Source organism: Cetorhinus maximus, chromosome 19, assembly GCF_964194155.1.
Source record: "Cetorhinus maximus chromosome 19, sCetMax3.hap1.1, whole genome shotgun sequence".
NCBI classification, from domain to species: Eukaryota; Metazoa; Chordata; class Chondrichthyes; order Lamniformes; family Cetorhinidae; genus Cetorhinus; species Cetorhinus maximus.
Window position 1 is genome coordinate 90,211,183 of NC_135897.1, and position 22,364 is coordinate 90,233,546.

Sequence of the window (22,364 nt, forward strand, 5' to 3'; positions counted from 1 at the left end):
GAACTTTGGGACATCCTGAGCTTGCGAAATGTGCTGCAGAAGTGCAAGTTTCTCTGTCCTATCCTTTATTCAAGTTAGGCTGTCTAACTCCAGACCTGTGCACACGGTGCAAGTCGATACCACAATGCCAGTGCTGCATTGTCCAAGCTCCCACCCTTCGGATAAGAGGTTAAACTGAGGTCACGTCTAACCATAAATATCCCATTGCAGCACCGATTACACTTCGAAAGTACTTAATTGGCTGCAAAGTGCTCCGAGCCGCCCTGAGATCATGAAAGGCGCTATATAAATGCAAGCTTTTCCTGACTTGGAAGAAAATTAATTCTGCCATGAATGCAGCTTCACATTACTAGAAACCCAGAAAAAAAAACCTCAGCGACATGTCCAACGTCTTAGGATGGAATTCCCTGTTGGCGACACAGAGCGTTCACCTGGTGTCCCGAACACCAAACACCACTCACTTAACCATAAACACCAAAAACAGATCAACTGGTCATTTATCTCTTTGTCATTTGTGGGATCTTGCTCTGCATAAAACGACCCACTATGTGCGCGGACGCTATTGCCTGCCTCATTTCAAAGTAACATCTTGCCTTTTAAGAAACTTTTGAGATATTTCTGAGGCTCTTTAAAATGACAAAGGGGTTCGATAGAGTAGACGCAAAGAAGACGCTTGCACTTCTTGGTTGGGGTTGGGGGGATGCGTATAAATATAATATAAAATAAAAACAGAAGATGCTGGAAATGCCCGGCAGGTCTGTCAGCATCCCTGGAAAGAGGCCGAGAGTGTACAAGCGGCGGCGCACGGTACTAAGTGTGGATCTCAGGTTGCTCCGACAACAGCAGGAACGGAGATATCTGTGGTCAAGGGTGGATTTGAAACATGATTTTTTATTTTTATTTGTCGCTGGCTAGGCCAGCATTTATTGCCCATCCCTAATTGCCCTTGTTCGGAGCATATTTAAGAGTCAACCACACTGCTGTGGATCTGGAGTCACATGTAGGCCAGACCAGATAAGGACAGCAGATTTCCTTCCCTAAAGGACATGAGTGAACCAGATGGGTTTTCACAATAAACAACAATGTGGTCATTTGTCTCTCTAGAACTTTTAATTCTAGATTTTCTATTGAATCTGTGGCAGTGGGATTTGAACCCAGGTCCCCAGAGCATTACCCTGAGTCTCCGGAACACTAGTCCAGTGACAATATCACTATGCCACCGCCTCCCCTTAAGCAATGGGGTTTCAACTGGGATCCGTGTGGAATAAGTTGGAGCTGGACAGTCGGAGAAAGGGGACGTGGTTGTGAAAGTGAGGTTTAGTAGGTACCTTAAGGGAAATGGAGAGCAATGAAGGTGAACAAGGTAAAAGAGACAAACGGAAATCCTGTCAGAGAGAAGGTGGGCATTCCTGAAAGAGAAGGGGCAGTGAATTAAACACTTAAATAGAAGCAAAATCCTGCAGATGCTGGAAATCCGAAATAAAAAACAGAAAATTCTGGAAACGCTTAGTAGGTCCGGCACGGAACATTCCGCAGATGCCGTCAGACCTGCTGAGTGTTTCTAGCGTTTTCTGTTTCCATTTCAGATTTCCAGCATCCGCAGTATTTGTTTTTTGCTTTAGGCCATAAATACAAGATGGGGGAACTGATGAATTCAAAAGGAATTAAGGAAAAAATTCTTTACACAGAGTGGTCAGAGTATGCTATCACAAGTAGTTCAATTGAACAACTTTAAAAAATGTATTCTTTCGTGGGATGTGGGCAACTCTGGCAAGGGCAGCATTTATTGCCCGTCCCTAACTGCCCTTGAACTGAGTGGCTTGCCCGTCCATTTCGGAGGACAGTTAAGAGTCAACCATGTTGCTGTGGGTCTGGAGTCACATGTAGGCCAGACCAGGTAAGAATGGCAGATTTCTTTCTTCCTTCCTTAAAGGACATTAGTGAATCAGATTGTTTTCTCACAACAATCGATGATAGTTTCACGGTCAACATGACTGAGACTGGCTTTCAGTTCCAGATTTATCAATTGAGTTTAAATTCCACATTATGAGACTTGAACCCAGGTTCCCAGGGCATTAGCCTCAGCCTCTGGATTATGAGGTAAGTACATGTGGGAGAAAAGACTAGAAGGATATGTTGTTAAAGTGGAAGGAGGTTCATGTGAAGCAATAAACATGGAAAAGATCAGATGGGGGTAGTACAGTGAAGATTCACTAAATTGATCCATGGGATGAGGAGGTTGTCCTATGATGAGAGGCTGAGTAAACTGGGTCTATATTCTCTGGAGTTTAGAAGGAGAGGCAATTTCATTGAAACCTACAAAATTCTGATGGGGTAGCTGCCGAGAGATTGTTTCCACTGGTCAGGGGAATCTAAAACACGGGGGCACAGATTCAGGATAAGGGGCCAATCATTTAGGACTGAGACGAGGAGAAATTTCCTCACTCAAAGCACGGTGAATCTTTGGAGTTCTCGATCCCAGAGGGCTGTGAATGCCACTTTGTTGGAAACATTTAAGGCTGGGATAGATAGATTTTTGTTCCCCCAGGGAATTAAGGGTTATGGGAAGTGGGCAGGAAAATGGAGTTGAAGCCCATGATCGGCCATGACTGAGTGGCAGAGCAGGCTCAATGGGCCACGTGGTTTACTCCTGCTCCTATCTCTTGTGTTTGTGTGGGCCAAATGGCCTGTTTCTCTTATATAAAAGATTAAAGTCCTTTTCGCTTCTTTATTGTTTTGTATCTCTCAAGTGTTTTCCCCACAATACATTCAATTGGACAGCCAGAATATATATCAGATTGGGCTAGCACACAAAAGCACTGTTTCTGGGAATACTGTTCAACTTTAATTAGACCATTTTTAATTTAAAACATCTGTCATCGCTTCTTATCTCTGTGACAAAGGAGGGAAATAAATCCTTGTGCAGAGCTCGCCTTCAATATTACCCTTGGTTTCAGGAACCATCAAGTTCTCTGTCATCTCCACACCCCCTCCCTAACGCTTCTGAAGCATAGTAAACCGGTGTTTGGAAGCGTGGGTCGGTGTGGCAGGAGCAGGATGTCTGACCAATGATTAGTCTAACTGGAAACCAGATAGCTGAACAGCTTGGAACAAGGAATTGAATGTAGAGTGAAACCTGTATCAATCTTATCTATAATGTCTGCCTTTACTCCAACAATCTGCATTTATATAGACCCTATAACCCTTCCTGTATGTCCCCTTCCATGTGCTGTGTGTGTGTGAGCGCACGTGTGTGTCTGACTGCGCATGTGAGAGTGAGCGTGAGTACGAGTAAGTGAGTGAGTGAATGTGTATGTGTGTGAGAGAGAGTGCATGTGTCTGACTGAGAGTGTGTGTGTGTGTGTGTGTGTGTGTATAAGAGTGAGAGTGTGTGTGGGTGTGCTTGTGCATGAGTTTTTTTTATTCATTCATGGGACGTGGGCTTCGCTGGCTGGGCCAGCATTTATTACCCATCCCTAATTGCTGTTGAGCTGGTGGAGGTGAGCTGCCTTCTTGAACTGCTGCAGTCCATGTGGTGTAGGTATACCCACAGTGCTGTTGGGGAGGGAGTTACAGGATTTTGACCCAGTGACAGTGAAGGAATAGTGATATATTTCCAAGACAAGATGGTGTGTGGCTTGGAGGGGAACTTCCATGTGGTGGCGTTCCCATACATTTGCTGCTCTTGTCCTTCTAGACAGTAGTGGTCGTGGGTTTGGAAGGTGCTGTCTAACAAGCCTTGGTGAATTCCTGCAGTGCATCTTGTAGATGGTACACACTGTGCGTCAGTGGTGGAAGGAGCGAATGTTTGTGGATGGGGTGCCAATCAAGCGGGCTGCTTTGTCTTGGATTGTGTCGAGCTTCTTGGGTGTTGTTGGAGCTGTAATCAGCCAGACAAGTTGAGAGTATTCCATTACATTCCTGACTTGTGCCTTGTTGATGGTGGACAGGCTTTCGGGAGTCAGGTGGTGAGTTACTCACTGCAGGATTCCTAGCCTCTGATCTGCTCTTATAGCCACAGTATTTACATGGCTAGCCCAGTTCAGTTTCTGGTTAATGGTAACCCTCAGGATGTTGATAGTGGGGGATTCAGTGGCGGTAATGCCATTGAGTGTCAAGGAACGATGGTTGGATTCTCTCTAATTGGAGATGGTCATTGCCTGGCACATGTGTGTCACGAATGTTACTTGCCACTTGTCAGCCCAAGCCTGGATATTGTCCAGGTCTTGCTGCATTTGGACATTGGCTGCTTCAATATGAGTCGTTGCGAATGGTGCTGAACATTGTGCAATCATCAGCGAACATCCCCACTTCTAAGTGAGTGAGTAAATGTGTGTGTGAGCATGTGTGAATGCAAATGCATGTGTTGAGAGCGCGTGTGAGAGAATGAGCGCATGTGTTTGCGAGTTATAACAGGGCACTTAGATAAATTCAAGGTAATCAGGCAGAGACACATGGTTTTGTGAAAGGGAACTCATGTTTAACCAATTTATTGGAGTTATCTGAAGTAGTAACAGGTGCTGTGGATAAGGGGGAAACTGTGACTGTACTGTACTTAGATTTCCAGGAGGCATTTGATAAGGTGCGTCATCAGGGTTATTGAAGAAAATAAAAGCTCATGGTGTAGGGGGTAACATATTGGCATGGATAGAGGATTGGCTAGCTAACAGGAAACAGAGGGTTGGCATAAATGGATCATTTTCTGGTTGGCAAGATGTAATGTGTGGTGTGCCACAGGGATCAGTGCTGGAGCCTCAATGTTTTACAATTTATATAAATAACTTGGATGAAGGGACCAAAGTTGGCGTTGCTAAATTTGCTGATGACACAAAGATAGGTAGGAAAGTAAGTTGCGAGAAGACATAAGAAGGCTACAAAGAGATATAGATAGGTTCAGTGAGTGGGCAAAGGTCTGGCAAATGGAGTATAATGTGGGAAAATGTGAAGTTGTCCATTTTGGCAGGGAGAATTAAAAAGAAGCATATTATCTAAATGGTGAGATACTGCAGAGCTCTGAGATGCAGAGGGATCTGGGTGTCCTAGTGCATGAATCGCAAAAGGTTAGTCTGCGGGCACAGCAAGTAATTAGGAAAGCTAATAGAATGTTATAATTTGTTGCGAGGGGAGTTCAATATAAAAATAGGGAGGTTATGCTTCAGTTATACAGGGCATTGGTGAGATCACATCCAGAGTACTGTGGACAGTATTTGTCTCCTTATTTAAGTAAATGTATTAGAAGCAGTTCAGAGAAGGTTTACTAGACTAATACCTGGAATGGGTGGGTTGTCTTATGAGGAAAGTATGGGCAGGATAGGCTTGTATCCACTGGAGTTTAGAAGATTAAGAGGTGACTTGATTGAAATGTTTAAGATCCTGAGGGGTCTTGATAGGGAGGATGTGGAGAGGATGTTTCCTTTATGGGAGAATCTAGAACCAGGGATCACAGTTTCAAAATAAGGGGTCACCCATTTAAGATAGAAATGATGAGAATTTTCTTCTCTCGCAGGGTTGAGACGCTTTGGAATTCTCTTCCTCAAAGTGTGGAAGCAGAGTCTTTGAATATTTTTAAGGCAGAGGTAGGTAGATTCTTGATAAGTAAGGGGGTGAAAGGTTACCGGGCGTAGGTGGGAATGTGGAGAAGTCAGATCAACTATGAACTTACTGAATAGCGGAGCAGGCTTGAGGGACTGAGTGTCCTACTCCTGCTCCTAATTCCTATATTCCCACATGTTTGTATGATCAGTTTGGTAAACATTTCCTTTTCTATGTATCATTACAGCAATTGCAAGAGAAAACTTTTCACTTCATTTGGGAGATGATCCCTTGCTCATCCACTCTCATTCTGTCAGGCTTATTGGGGTAATTTCAGCTTAACCCATCCATCGAGAGGCTGAGACACAGGTATTACACCCTGTCTGATTTTAGTCTCCACCTGATCCCATGGATTTCTGAGTAGGTTAAAATTACCATCCAACCCGGACTATTTCACTGTTTTCGGTGCTGTTTCATTCCCTGTTTCTTCAAAATTCCAACTACTCTGCTTCCTCCTCCCTTTATCCTATGTTGGAGTAAAGACACAGTACACTATCCTCTCTCCTGTTTGTTACCTTCCCAGACATTAAAAACTGTGAAACTCCTCCTGACTCTCAGCTTTCCTTCATTTCCCCAGATGACTGAAACCCAAGCTTGCTCTTACTTCCCATCTGTCTGCCACTGGCTTCCCCCTGGTCCCATGCCCTAAGAGGGCATTGGTGAACATGGACTTCCATTGGATTGGTCCATGACTATGCTCGGCAAAGTACTGCAGTGGTTTCCCATTACCTTCTGCGGTATGGCTGACCAGGAAACTCTCCCGCTCAACGCCTGCCATCAGACATATTGGAAGGATTTACAGGCTGATAATCAACCTGTTTGGCCAGGTTATGAACGCACCTTCTGTGGTCATCAAGTCCTGAAGTGAGACTTGAACCCAGAGCTTCTGGCCCAGAGGTACAGATGCTACCCACTGCGTCACAAGACCTCATAAACTAAGTTGGGACGCTCTGTGCCAGTACCAAAGGTGCTGCACTTTTGGATAAGGCATTACGCTGAGGCCCCATCTGCCCTCTCAGCTGGAAATTAGGATCTTGTGACACTCTTTGAAAGAGCAGGGCTGTTCTTTCCAGTGTCCTGGCTCATTTATATCCCTCAACCAATATCACTAAAACAGATTATCTGGTCATTATAGTTGTTTGTGGGAGCTTGCTATGCACAGTTTAGCTGTCACATTTCCAATATTACAATGGTGACTAAATTTCAAACGTACATCATTGGTTGAAGAGCACTCTGGGATGTCCCGAGGCCATGAAAGGTCATTAAAATGCAAGTTCTTTCTTTTCATTTTCCTGGTCCAGTTTGCTCCCACAAGCTGATGTAGTTAGTGAGTTCCAGTTAAAATCAGTACGGTGTTAAAAGTCGAGTGAGGCATTTGGTTTCAGTTTTCGGACTAAATCCACTGCCCAACAGTAAGTGCGAGCTCTTTAAATCAGTAGCTGAGGCTCAACACATACACATCATCTACCAAAGGTCAGCTGAACAAATCAAGGAAGGGACGACAGACCAACCAGCTCATCAATCTTTCAGTCTCTCCTTAATTTGGTTAGAAGCACACACACAGCCCCTATTATTGCTGCTTAATGACACTTTGAAACATCTACAATTTAATCAGTCTCTAATCGTCCTGCCTGACAAAAGTTTCCTCGCTCAGTTTGAACTGAAAACAGTGACTCATCCTGCCTGCTCCCCTCACCCTGCGCCCCTCACCCTGCGCCCCTCACCCTGCGCCCCGCGCCCCTCACCCTGCGCCCCTCACCCTGCGCCCCTCACCCTGCTCCCCTCACCCTGCTCCCCTCACCCTGCTCCCCTCACCCTGCACCCCTAGACTCTGCTATCAGGCCCAGGACACAGGCTCCTGCTCCCAGCCTCCACACTCAGGCCCGGGACACAGGCTCTGCTCCCAGCCTCCACACTCAGGCCCAGGACACAGGGTCCTGCTCCCAGCCTCCACACTCAGGCCCAGGACACAGGCTCTGCTCCCAGCCTCCACACTCAGGCCCAGGACACAGTCTCCGCTCTCAGGCTCCACACTCAGGACCAGATAGGACACAGTCTCCGCTCTCAGGCTCCACACTCAGGCCCAGATAGGACACAGGCTCACTCTTATCCTCCACACCCAAGCTCTGTTCTTAGGCCCAGGACACAGTCTCCGCCCCCAGGCTCCACACTCAGGCCCATGACACAGGCTCAGCTCCCAGCCGCCACACCATAATCAGGCCCAGGATGCAGGCTGCACCAAGGCCCCATGTGCAGGCTCTGTACTTAGGCCAAGGTCCTGCATCCAGGCTCTGCATGATCAGCTTCAAGTCCAGCCACCGAATGAAACCACACAGCATTCAGTGCTGATTTTATGATTAGGGTTGGGTTGTAGCTGGTCAAGTTGGCAGTCACTGCTTCCAGTTACAAAGCACCAGAAGAAATTCCCCAGAGAACAAGCTGTCCATGGTTCCACCATTACAGTCAGGACAAGCCATGGGGCAGAAGGGCAAAGCCTGGTCCACCAGATGAATGAAGGAGAAATGAACACTTCTATATAATGCCTCTCATAGCCTCGGAACATCCCAACGTTCTTTAAAACCAATTAAGCACATTTTGAAGTGTAGCCACTGTTTATAATGTAGGAAAAGCAACTTGTGCACAGCACGATCCCACAAACAGCAATCAAATAATAAACAGATAACCTCTTTCAGGTGTCGGTTGAGAGATAAATATTGGCAAGGGGAGAAGTCCCTTGCTCTTCTTCAAAGTAGTGATCTGGGATCTTTTACAACTGCCTGAGGGGGCAATTTTTTTTTATTCATTCATGGGAAGTGGATGTCACTGGCTGGGCCAGCATTTATTGCCCATCCCTAATTGCCCTTAAGAAGGTGGGGGTGGATTTTCCAGGTGGTGGTGTTCCCATGTGTCTGCTGCTCTTGTCCTTCTAGATGGTAGTGGTCATGGGCTTGGAAGGCACTGTCTAAGGAGCCTTGATGAGTTTCTATATGTTTTAGATGGAATATACTGCTGCTACTGTTCTTCAGTGGTGGAGGGAGTGAATGTTTGTGGACTCATTTGGGCTGCTTTGCCCTGGATGGTGTCAAGCTTCAAGTGTCGTTGGAGCTGCACTCATCCAGGAAAGTGGACGATATTCCATCACACTCCTGACTTGTGCCTTGTAGATGGTGGACAGGTTTTGGGGAGTCAGGAGGTGAGTTACTCGCCGCAGGATTCCTAGCCTCTGACCTACTCTTGTAGTCACAGTATTTACATAGCTAGTCCAGTTCAGTTTCTGGTCAATGGTAACTCCCAGAATGTTGATAGTTGGGGTTTCAGCGATGGTAATGCCATTGAATGTCATGGGGCGATGGTTAGATTTTCTCTTGTTGGAGATGGTCATTGCCTGGCACTTGTTTGGCGCAAATGTTACTTGCCACTTGTCAGCCCAAGCCTGGGTATTGTCCTGGTCTTGCTGCATTTGGACATGGACTGCTTCAGTGTCTGAGGAGTCGTGAATGGTGCTGAACATTGTGCAATCATCAGCGAACATCCCCACTTCTGACCTTACGATGGAAGGAAGGTCATTGATGAGGCAGCTGAAGATGGTTGGGCCGAGGACATCACCCTGAGGAACCCCTGCAGTGATGTCCCGGAGCTGAGATGACTGACCTCCAACAACCACAATCATCTTCCTTTGTGCTAGGTTTGACTCCAACCCAATTCTCATTGACTCCAGTTTTGCTAGGGCTCCTTGATGCCACACTCGGTCAAATGCTGCCTTGCTGTCAAGGGCAATCACTCTCACCTCTGGATGGTGAATGGTTTGGAGGGGAACCTCCAGGTGGTGGTGTTCCCAGGCATCTGCTGCCCTTGTCCTTCTGGATGGTAGTGGTCGTGTGTTTGGAAGGTGCTGCCTAAGGAGGCTTGGTGAATTCCTGCAGCGCATCTTGTAGATGGTACACACTGCTGCTATTGTGCATCGGCAGTGGAGGGGGTGAATATTTGTGAATGCGGTGTCAATCAAGCAGGCTGTCTTGTCCTGGATGATGTCGAGATTTTTGAGTGTTATTGCAGCTGCATTGGAACAATGGCACCTTTGACAGTGCCGTGCTCCCCTTGCGCTCCACTGGGAGTGTCCACCTGGATTTTGTGCTCGAGTTTCCTGAGTGAGACTGGAACCGGCAACTTCCTGACTCAAGAGGCGAGAATGCTACCCAGTGAGCTACGGCTGATACCTGGTGGCTGGATGAGTGTCCGGTGTCATTTTACTGGTAATAACACCGTGTTTTATCGATTTAAGGCACTGATTATCTTGGAAGAGTGCAGACCAAGAGGTATGCAGAGCACCCATCATGCATAGTGTACCATCCAGAAAATAAAGGGACATCTGTGATTCAGACACCTCCAGATTTCTGTGGGTTCTTATGGAGGTCTCATGTGGACCTTTGGCCTTTGCCTTAATTTTGAGTCACAGGAAGTAAAGGGGCATAGAGCCATGGAGTCATTTATAGCACAGGAGGTGGCCATTTGGCCCATCAAGTCCATGCCAGCTCCCCACAGAGCAATCCAGTCAGTCCCACTCCACTGCCACCTGTCAAGCGCCCGTCCAATTTCCTTTTGAAATCATTCATCTTCTCCACTTCCACCACCTTTGTGGGCAGCGAGTTTCAGATCATTATTACTCATGTTAAAAAAAGCTTTTCCTCACATTCCCCCTACATCCCTTGCCCAAAATCTTAAATCTATGTCCCCGAGTCCTTGTACCATCAGATAATGGGAAGAGCTTTTCCTTGCTACCTTAGCTATGCCTGTCCTAATCCTGTACATCGCGATCAAATCTCCTCTTAATCGCCTTTGCTCCAAGGAGAACAACCCCAACCTATCCTTGTAACAACTTCCCGATCCATGATATCATACTGGTAAATCGCTTCTGCACCCTCTCAAGGATCTTCTTAAAGTGTAGTGACCAGAACTGGATGCAATTGTGGCTCAACCAGAGCTTTATAACGGTTCAGCAGAACTTCCCTGTTTTTTGTACTCAATGACTCTACTTATGAAGCCCAAGATGTTGGGGACAGTGCCGTATGGAGCCTGGAATCTCTGAAGGAGACACTCCTGGATTCCAAAGACAGTGTAACTGTGCGTTCTGTTCCAATCTGCTGACATGCGCAGTCACACCCAAGCAGGATACTGAGAGAGATGTTGAGTGACAGACATTGCACTCTACACAAAATAATTCAACTAAAAAAAAACTTTTAGATTAAAAAAATATCTAGGATTCCGGCCTATGACTAAGCCCCGAGTCAACTCAGGTCATCAGGCAAAGTGAACATCCCCAAACCAACAGAGTACGAACAGGCCATAACACAAATGCATTACCCACACAACCTTTGCATTTGTATAGCACCTTTAACAGAATAAAATATACCAAGGTGCTTCACAGGAACGTTATAAAGATGAGCTATATAATATATTAGGACAACAGGTCAAAACTTTAGTCAAGGAGGCAGGCTTTAGGGAGTGTCGTAAGGGAGGGAGGAGAAAGAGGGAAGTTTGGGGAAGGAATTCCAAAGCTTAGGGCCCAGGATGCTGAGGACACGGCCACCAGTGATGGGGCAATAGAAATCGGAGAGGGTGCAAGAGGCCAGAATTCCAGGACTGCGGAGTTCTCGGAGGGCTATAGGGCTGGAGTAGTTTACACAGATAGAGAGGGATGAGGCCACGGAGGGGTTTGAAAACAAGGATGAGAATTTTGTTGTCTGACTGAGAACCGATGTAGGTCAGCAAGCAGCGAGTGTGACGAGTAAATGAGACAAGCTCTGTCTCCACAAGACTATCTGGAATCATGGCAGATTAAAGATTAACAGAGTTCGCACCACTCTTACGGAGTAATTTATAAGCACCTGCTTGCTGTGACCTGTGACTCTTTGCTGTATATTTTTAAAGCCCTCCTTCCCTTTAACTCTTGCAATGCTTTGTTCTCAAGGTCAAGCACCTCATTAGACAGTGAGAAGGTATTTCCATTTTAAAAAAAATCCCAGTCTCTGCAGCACCAGCTTCAGAAGCTCCTGAAAGACACGACTAAGGGCTGAGCAATGAGACGGTCCCCCTCTCCGCAGGTCTGATCAAAGACCAGAGTGGAGACACGCTACAGAGCACATCAAGGAAAGGAGCAGTACAGAACCCTGAGAAAGTCCTGTGTTCTGCTCAGTGTTATTAAAACGTATTTACACACACGATCGGAAAGGACTCCTTCACCCTTCCCCCCTGTTCTGTCACACATACAACCAACAGTTCCCATGTCCATTCTTAGCTTCAATCGTAGGGCAGAATTTTACGCCGGTTTATTGCTGGCAGGGAAATTTCCCGGGAGCCATTCCCACCGTGTTCCCTGACTTGTCGACAGTTTTATTCGGGGAGGGGGGTGGGACCTAGGCCCGTTCAGGCCCCGGTTGAACAACTGAAACCCGTAAGTTGCCAATCGATGGCCACTAAAGGGGTGCTTCTCACCCCAGCCTCAATTTTCAGGCCAGTGTGTAGGGTTCAGGGACAGGGGGGTGGGGGGTGGGAGAGTCGGGGAAAGCGTGGCAGGTAAGCCTGCTCATGCCCCGGAGGGTAGCACCTCCATTACTAGCCCCCTTACGAAATCAGGTGCCTCCCCCACCCCCCATCTCCCCAAGATCCGGGGCTCAAGTGTTCCCTGCCGATTACTCCGGTATCGGGCTAGAAACACTTACCATTGGAGAAATTCTGCCCAGAGAAACAGGAGGAGACATTCAGCCCTCAGGCCTGTTCCATTTAATTGATCGTGGCTGATCTGTACCATTTAGCCACTTTGGGTCTGTGATTCTCAATTGCCTCACCTGCTCAAAAACCTGCGCAATCTCAGTTTTGAAATTATCAATTGACTTCCAACCTCAATAGTTTTTGGAAGGGAGAAAGTTCCAGATTTCCACTGTCCTCTTTTGAAGAAATGCTTTCTGACATTAACTTCCATGAACAGCACAGCTCCAAGATAAAGGTTATAGCTCCTCGTTCTGTACCTAACAGATCTGCCCCCACCAATACTGTATCCCAGTGTTGCACTGATAAACCTATCCCCACCAGTAGTGAACTCTAGTGCTATACAGTGACAGATCTGTACCAACCAGCATTGTACCCCAGTGTTAATCAGCGACTGATCTGTCCCCACCAGCACTGCACCCTGGTGTTATACAGTGACAGACCTGTCCCCACCAATACTTTACTCCATTGTTATACAATAATAGACCTGTACCCATGAGTACTGTACCCTGGTGTTATACAGTGTCAGACCTGTGTCCACCAGCATTGTAACCCAGCGTTATACAGTTAAAGACCTGTCTCCACCAGTACTGTACCCCAGTGTTATACAGTGACAGACCAGTCCCCACCTGTACTGTAACCCAGTGTTATACAGTGACAGACCTGTACCCAACAGCGGAACATGCCTTTAAGTGTTCTCTCCAGATATAATCTGATATTACAAGGACAGAATCTATACCTGTATCGCTGGCTGTTCTCATAGTTCAAGTGGAAACAATATGGTTATTTTGCAGGTACACAGGTACACCTCATTGATATCCCTGTGACAGGACAGAACCGACAAACAGACGATTGTGCACAACTAAGTGAAAAGAAAGTCGGTCAGGAGCCTTTGGATCTGTGGCGGAATCGGCCAGAGCAGGTTACTAATTTTAGAAATCTAACAAGACTAAAACCCCCTGGGTAAAAAGAAATGGGAGCATGGGAGAAACACAGGTAATCTGTGGAAACGACATCTGAAAGGAGACAAAAATCTGTACATGCTTAATCCTCTCTGAGGCTCATAGCTATCCAGGAGGATTGGGATTGACTTACAGTAACGAACACGGGGCTGAGACTCAGGGAAACAGCGGACTGGGCGCAGCGATAGCAGGTTACAGCAGCCTAGGGGGACTCCCCTCTGACTGGATGAGCAGGGGGGCAGAATGGATCCTTCTCTTTCCCTGCTCCCAAAACAGAGAAACACCATCCTCGGTGCCTCTTTCTTTCTCTCTCCCACTTCACATTTAACCTCCGACTAGGCTTCACTGAAGCTTTTTGGAGGGGGAACGATCCTCCAGGTTAAGGGTCGAGACCCTCCTTTATGAAAGAGTGCAGTGGATGACCAGGACCAGAGGTAGGTACAGGTAGGCGAGTCCCAGTTGGTCAGTTGGCAGGTAGAGATCTGCTCAGCTGGAGCTTTGGCTGTTCAGTGCAAACTGGCTGCTTGTTAACGTGTCATCCAACTCAATCACGACTCCAAGCAGTAACTATCAGCACACGGTCTGACACTGCATTCAACAGGCTCTCAAAGTTCAACAGCATCTACAGACACTGATTTGGCGTCATCTGGGGGGCTTCCAACTCGTGGTTGGGTGTAACCCTCAGCACAGAAACTTCAAGTTTGCACAGGGTGTGAGGTCTGAGGCACGGAGCTGCTGCCTGACACTGATCATTGTAGTTCTCTTAGGTGAAATTTCCAATGGAGAGCAGACCTGGCAATCCAGCTGTGCCACAAAGTGCTGGGGTATTCTGGTGTCCGATTTAGTTTATGGTACGTTGTCCTTTTTAGTGTGATGGCTGGTAAATCTGAGTTTAAAAAGTTGATGAGCCAGACCTGCTGAATATTTCTGTTCTTATTTCAGATTGCCAGCATCCACAGTAATATGTTTTTGTTTTGAAAGTTAATCCCTGGGTTTGGACAGTCCTGCGCACTTCCCACTCGCTCCTGCTTCACAGTTTGTTCCAAGTAGCAAGAGAACAAACAATGCCAAATGTTTGCTCATCCTTTGGGGATATCACTGATCATGGGCCCCATAAAGGAGGAGTTTCCTTTCCCACTGAAACTCTCCTAACTCACATTAAGCAGCCCCAGGTGACAGCACCATCTGACAGAGGCAGGAGCTCGTTCCATCGGGCTCTGCAGTCATTGAACCAATCACAGCTCCCTTTCTGCAGAAACTGAACCAATCACAGCTCCCTGTCTGCAGAAACTGAACCAATCACAGCTCCCTCACATTCTGCCACTAAGCCAATCACAGCTCCCTTTTCTTCCCCACCCCACACCCTTCACATTTCACCTCTTAGACACTTGCAATTTTAAACACTGCTTCGGATTACAGGAAATTCTAACATTTTCCGGCTGAATTTGAGATATTATCAATGAAGTGTACTTGGCAAACAATTAGATTGTAATGTCTCAGAGACCATCAACCCTGAGTACTCCTTACTTCTGTACACTATTAATACACATCAGACCCCCGACACATTATATACAGTTCTCACTTGCTGCATAATTAGGTGGGTCTCCAAGTCACAGAACGGGGTTTAAAATCCAGTGATTGAAAACCAGGCTTTTATAGAATCGTACAGCCCAGAAGGAGGCCATTCAGACCATCACACCCATGCCAGCTCTTTGAAAGAGCATTCCGATTAGTCCCACTATTTCTGGAGCCCTATCCCCCTGACCCCCAGCCTCCCAAATGTTTCCTTTTCAAATATTTATCCAATTCCCCTTTGTAAGTAACTTTTTGAACTGCTTCCACCTCCCTTTCAGGCACCATGATTCCATACTGCCCAGTTATTCAGTGACAAGGTTGTGATGTACAACACACTCACACGTGGGTAGTGGAACTCATTCACCAAATCAGGAAACTCTTGGTCCACCCACTCTCCGATACCTAAGACTAGTGGTCATGCTTCAAGTGTGAGCCATTACATTTGAGCCCAATCTTTTTCCCACCTGGCAACCTTATACAAATAGGGAGAATTGGATAACCATCAAACTGGATAACCAGTGTGGAACTTGCCAATGTGGGAATGGAGAACAGTACCACCCACAGTATGATGTAGAGAAATACATGACAGTAGACACGAGGGTAGACTGTGTAATGAGAGTCTGAGAGAAGTTGGCATGAAGATGGACCTACATATAGTTGTGTGTTAATGATAAACAGTTTATGTCCAACCACACAAGTCTCCGGACCTCTTAGTAAGACGCCACAGAACTCACAACTGATTTTATTATAAAAACAAAATACTGCGAATGCTGGAAATCTGAAATAAAAACAGAAAATGCTGGAAAACTCAGTAGGTCTGGCAGCATGTGTGTAGGGAGAAACAGAGTTAACGTTTCAAATTCGTACGACTCTTCAGCACAACTAATTTCCCTACTTTTGTAATCAAGGCACACTGAGATCAATTTTAACACCCCTTTCACCATCCCAACTGAGCTCAGAAATCGCCAAACATACCAGGAATTGACCTGTGACCTCTCGTTTAAATGGATCTCTACATGCTTGCATTAATAGAAAGAAGAATTTGCATTTATTTAGCGTTTTTCACGCCCTTCGAACATCCCAAAGTGATTCACAGCCATCGATTACTTTTTAATGTGTAGTCACTGTTGTAATGTAGGGAACATGGCAGCCAATTTGCACACAGCAAACTCCCATGAACAGCAATGTGATAATGACCAGATCATTTAAAAAAAAAGATATTGAGGGTAAAACTTGGCCAGCACCAATGTTCCCGCTAATGTTTCAGCATTGTACAGCATGTGTGATCCACAGCCACACATGCCCACACCTTAAAGGGAACACTGGTTGTGTGTGTGTGACTGTTTGTTGCCTGTGCAGTACATGGCCACACACTCACAAAGCTTAGCCGGAATATTGGCCAGGACACTGGGGAGAATTCCCTTGCCTTTTCGAATAGTGCCATAAGATCTTTTACACCCACCTGAGGGGACAGATGGGGCCTTCCTTTAACTTCTCATCCACAAGATGCACCTCTGACAGTGTAGCACTCCTTCAGTGCTGCACTGGGAGTGTCAACTTCAATTTAGTGCTCAAGCCTCTGTCATGAAGAGGAAATCTCAATCTAACAGAAATATTCTTTACTCAGACAAACATCTGTAGAAGTTGTTTTCCAATCTGACACTCCACGATAAAACAGTCACTCCCCAAGTCTGAATCAGCATTGACACAGGGGCTGTGAACGCTACACAGCTGTCAGAAGCTGGCACTGCAATGTTGCAATGACCCGGGAGTTGAACCCTGTAAACCTTTCCCTCTCTCTTAATCGTGTATCTGACGCTGTGTAAACTGGACTCAGTCAAGCACCAACTCTTTCGCACAATAAAACTGCCACTCAGGGGCTGTGTAACCCAATCCTTAATGCCCGAGTGTATCCAATATAATCATAGGTGAAAGAGCAATGTCATGGAAATCTCATCACTGAAGGACAAAGTAAATCCACTGCCTTATTCGTCTTCGAAAGCATGCTATGGGGTCTTTAACATCCATCGAAAGAGGTAGACAGAGCTTAATCTAAAGTTTCACCTGAAGGACAGCACCTCCAACAAGGCAGCCCTCCCTTAGTCTGCCCTGCAGGGTCAATCTAGTCCTGCACGAGGCCTAACACTAACATCAACACAAGTACTGCCAACTGAAATGCAACATCCACCACTATCTTCAACAACAACAACCCGAAACATTTCTACAGCACCTTTAATGTACTGAAACATTCCAAGGTGCTTCAAAGGATTGTAATCAGGCAAACATTGATACCAAGACACATATGGAGATATTAGGACAGGTGACCAAGAGTGCAATCAAAAAGGTAGAATTTAAGGAATGTTTGAAAGCAGGAGAGAGAGGTGGAGGCACAGAAAAAGTTTAGGAACGGAGTTCCAGAGCTGAAGACATGTCTGTCAATGATGCAGCAAAGGAAGTTGTTGGGGGAATGCTCAAGGGGTCAGATTTGGAGGAACGCAGACTGTAGGTGGAGCTAGCCAACTATCAGATTACAGTGAGGCGCTTCGTCTTAACTCTGCCTGGACTGAATCAATCCTCCGTCATTAAGGAGTATGAGAGCTTTGATGTGTAAGTGGAGCAGCCAGGACAGGGCCGTGTTCTCCCAGGCTTGACGGCTTGTCTGGGAACAGTGTCCTCCTCAAGGCTTCAATTTAATCGGCTTGTCAAAGGAGTTCAGCTGAAGCTGTGGGGGCACTTGTCACCAGCAGCACATGAAGCAACCTGAATCGAAATTGAGTCACAAACAGACATGACAACACTACCTCACAGCAACAGGAGAAGAGTTACTCGGGTAGGAGCAGTAGGCAGCCTGATATTGGGGTGCGACAAGGAGACAAGTTGCCACCACCTGCATTTCAACTGCCTGTTTGAGGGGTCCTGGAGATAACTCGCCGAATAGTCCATCAGTAACACTAATTCACCATAAAAATTCCAGACTTGATTCCCAGTCTGTGTTGAGTTAACAGAAGTGGGGGAGTCAACGTATGTCTTTCTCCTGATCATCATCTCTGGGGTTGGGGAAGGGAAAGAGCACACGGAGGAAGAGAACAGGAGACTGGGAGGCGGGGAAGAGGGCGGGGGTGTGAGAGAGAGAAACAAAGTAGGAGAACGGGAGGGGGAGAGAGTACAAGGGGAAAGATTGCAGGAGGGGTGGGTAGATCAGGTGGAGAAAAGGGTGGAGGAAGAGGGCAGGGGTCAGAGAGAAGGGGAAGAGGGGGAAGGAATTGTGGGGGAGAGCATGGCGGGAGGAAGAGAGCAGAAGGGGATGAGAGCAGGGTGGGAGGGAGATCAGGTGATGAAGAGCGGGAGCAGGAGGAGATCAATATTAAACTATTACAGGGGGTGGGGGGGGGGGGATCCTGGCATCGGGCAACAGCCCAGTGCCCAGCAGCAAAATTCTTCAGTGAGGTATTACAGGGCACGGAGTGAGTAGCAGGCAGCACCCAGAGGTGAAGGGAGGAGAGAAAGCTGACAAGAAGAAAATTAAAACGTGAAGCAAAGTTTTGCGATGAAAGGGTTAAACCTTGTCTTGAGCAAATCATCATCAGAAAAGCTTTGACACTGTATTGGCACAAAATAACTTTCAAATACTCAGAAGCATCTGGTCTGCTGATGGAGAATGTCTACAGATGAACACACAGGGATGTCGACTGCCAGGGAAAACAAGGGTGGAATATTACACGGCAAAAGGCTTTTTAATTGATGTTTAATAGGCGATTAAACAATGATGGGAGCCTACTGCGAAACCTAAAGTCTTATCCTCAAGGTGATACCTTCCAAAGTCTGAATGACTCTCATGTTAGGAAAACCCCAGCACTTATCTGGAACTGGAATCAATAAGACAGGTAACTGGTTACGATGAGCTATACCGAGATGACTCCTGAACTTGCTCTGTCACCTATCGCAGTGCTGCCTATTGCTGGCATATTCTTCCCTACATCCTCCTCCAACTTACCTTCCAATTTGGCTTTCCACTTTTGATTTTCTCATGCCTTTCCAAGTGGGTTCAATTTCCACTCCAGAGAGTCAGCACATAATCCAGGCTGATAGCAGATACATGGGAGCACCACCACCTGGAAGTTCCCCTCCAAGTCACTCACCATCCTGACTTGGAAAAATATCACCATTCCTTCACTGTTGCTGGGTCAAAATTCTGGAACTCCTTCCCTAATAGCACTGTGAGTATACTTATACCACATGAATGACAGTGGTTCAAGAAGGCAGCTCTCCCCCACCTTCTCAATTGCAATTAGGGATGGGCAATAAATGCTGGTCTCGCCAGTGATGCCCACATCCCATGAATGAATAAATAAAACACTATCTGAATAGGAGCAGAGGAGGCCTGGCCAATATTTATCCTCCAATGCACACCTAGAACAGACTATCTGATCATGTATTTCACTGCTATTTGTGGGAGCTTGCTGTGCACAAATTGGCTGCTGCACTTTGCATTACAACAGTGGTCACTCGTCAAAAGTACTTCACTGCCTGTAAAACAGTTTGGGCTGAATTTTCTGAGTAGCGGCAATCATCAACTGATTGCCACTCCACTCCCCTTTCCTTACCTCGCACCGGAGTTCCACACTTCAGCACAGATCTCCGAGCCGGGACTCTTGAAAAATGTGGAGCGTAACTTTTCCTGACGTTGGAGGGAGCCGAGCCTTACGCCCTTTTTATGGCACTATCTGCCGTGTACTGGTAAGGTTAAATGTCCCAAAGGCACTTTGACAAGCCACTGAGAGAAGGTATGTGTGTAAGGCAAGTGGGTAAGGTGGGGGGTTGTGGGTTGGGAGGGTAGCTGGGGTCCAGGAAGGCAGTCAGAGGGTCAGGGAGGTGGTCGGGAGGGGGTTGGAGGGGTGTTAGTTCGGGGAGCAGTTGGGGGTAGGAGGTAGCTGGAGGGGTGGAATGTGAGTGATTGGGGGGTTGGGGATGTGATCTGTGGTTTGGAGGGGATAGTCGGCGGGAGTTGCGGGGTGGGAGGTAGTTGGGGGGGTGGGGTGTAGTCAGTGGGGGCGAATTGGGGTGTCGAGTGGTCTGGTTGTTTGGAGGGGGGGGGTGCTGTGGGTGGGAGGAGTTGGGAGGTCTGGTGGGGGAGACCAGGAGTTAGGGCTAGTTTTTCTCCTTCTAACTTTTCTGCTAAGTGAGTTGGAACCATTCAAAGTCTCCAACTCTAATCCAGAGATTCGGAGGGTTCTAGACACAAGGGAATTACCAAAGGAAGTTGAAACTTTCAAGACAATTACTGCGGAATCCTTGCATAGGGATGTCTAAGGAGCCCCCCAGCACATCTTCCAGGGCACCTCTGGGGTACGACTCTCCAGAGACCAGAAGGTCTCTGCCCTAGTGATGTGCCGAGGTCATCAAAGGTGCCCTTTGGATGCAAGTTCTTTTTCAGAATCGAATTGAGATGAACTTTGTTGATCATACATTGCTTTCAAGTCTTTCCATTTGAGTCTTACATTAGTAGTCACATAGAAAAATATGGGTTGATAAGGAAGAGCCAGCATGGATTTCTAATGGGTAAATCGTGTTTAACTAATTTGCTGGAGTTTTTTGAAGAGGTAACAGAAAAGGTTGATGAGGGTAATGCTGATGATGTGGTGTACATGAACTTTCAAAAGGCATTTGATACAGTACCACACCACAGACTTGTGAGAAAAGTTACTGCCCATGGAATAAAATGGACAGTAGCAATGTGGATACAAAATTGGCTGAAAAATAGGAAGCAGAGATTAATGGTCAATGGATATTTTCCAGGCTGGAGGAAGGTTTGTGTTGGAGTTCCCCAGGGGTAGGTATTGGGACTCTTGCTTTTCCTGATTTTTATTAATGATCTAGATCTTGGTGTGTAGGGGACACTTTCAAAGTTTGTGGATGATTCGAAGTAGTGGTAGCATTGTGAACTACGAGGAGGATGGTGTGGAACTTCAAGAGGACGTAGACAAGTTGGTGGTGTGGGCAGATAGGTGGCAGATGAAGTTCAATACGGAGAAGTGTCAGGTGATGCATTTTGGTAGGAAGAACATGGTCAGACAATATAAAATAAGGGGTGAAATTTTGAAGGGGGTGCAGGAGTAGAAAGACCTGGGAGTATATGTGCATAGATCATTGAAGGTGGCAGGACAGGTGGAGAAAGCAGTTAATAAAGCATATAGAATCCTGGGCTTTATTAATAGGGGCATTGAGTACAAGAGTGGGGAAGTTATGCTGAATTTATATAAGACACTCATTGGACCTCAGCTGGAGTATTGTGTACAGTTCTGGGTGCCACATTATAGGAAGGATGTGAACACATTGGAGAGAGTGCAGAAGAGGTTTGCAAGAATGGTTCCAGGGATGAGAAACCTCAGTTACAAAGATAGATTGGAGAGGTTGGGACTGTTCTCCTCGGAGAGAAGAAGGCTGAGAGGAGATTTGATGGAGATGTTCAAAATCATGAGGGGGCTGGACAGAGTTGACAGGAAGAAGCTGTTCCCGCTCGTAAAAGGATCAAGAATGAGAGGGCACAGATTTAAAATGATTCACAAAAGAAGCAAATGTGATGTGAGAAAAAGATTTTTCAAACAAGTGGTTTGGGTCCAGAATGCATTGCCTGGAAGTGTGGTGAAGGCAGGTTCAATTGAGGCATTCAAGATGGCATTAGATGATTATTTGAATAGAAACAATGTGCAAGGGTACGGGGGAAAGGCAGGACAATGGCACTAGGTCATAATGCTCAGTTGGAGAGCCGGTGCAGGCACGAGGGGCTGAATGGCCTCCTTCTGTGCTGTTAAAATACTGTGATACTGTGAAAATCTCTTTACATGAGATTAAATCTGTAGTTGCTTTCTTTGCTGTAGTGGTTAATATAGAATCATTAAATGCTCTCACACTTGAGGGAATCAAATATTCTTCTACAAAGGCACACAGGAGATGGACCAGAATGAGTAATGAGAGACTTCACTTTCGCAAAGAGATTGGAGAAGCTGGGATTGTTCTCCTTGGAATCGAGAAGGTTAAGAGGTGATATAATAGAGACGTTCAAAATTTTGAAGCATAATGAAAGAGTAGATAAGGAGAAACTGTTTCCAGTGGCAGGAGGGTCGGTAACCCAAGGGTGAAAATTTAAGATCACTGGGAAAACAAGAGCAATGAGTGTTGAGATCTAGAATGCGCTGCATGAAAGGGCAGTAAAAGCAGACTCAATTGAAACTTTCAAAAGGGAAATGGATAAATACTGGAAGAGGAAAAATGTTCAGGGCTACGGCGGGGACAGCAGAGGGGAAATGGCATTTATTGCATAGCTCTTTCAAAGAGCCAGCGTAGGCACAATGGACCAAATGGCCTCCTTCTGTGCTGTGTGATACTGTGAAGTTTAGTTCATATATAATGTCGTGTATCTAATTCGTTCTGGAAGAAGCGGTATACTTTTGTGTTCATTGCAGAAATAAA

At 46.4% G+C, this 22,364-nt stretch overlaps 1 protein-coding gene across 1 annotated transcript in view; it reads right to left on the reverse strand.

Annotated features, from left to right (window-relative positions):
• dvl3b (dishevelled segment polarity protein 3b) overlaps positions 1–22,364 on the reverse strand; it is a 126,482-nt gene that overhangs the window by 32,878 nt on the left and 71,240 nt on the right. The gene's annotated exons all lie outside the window — the stretch shown is intronic.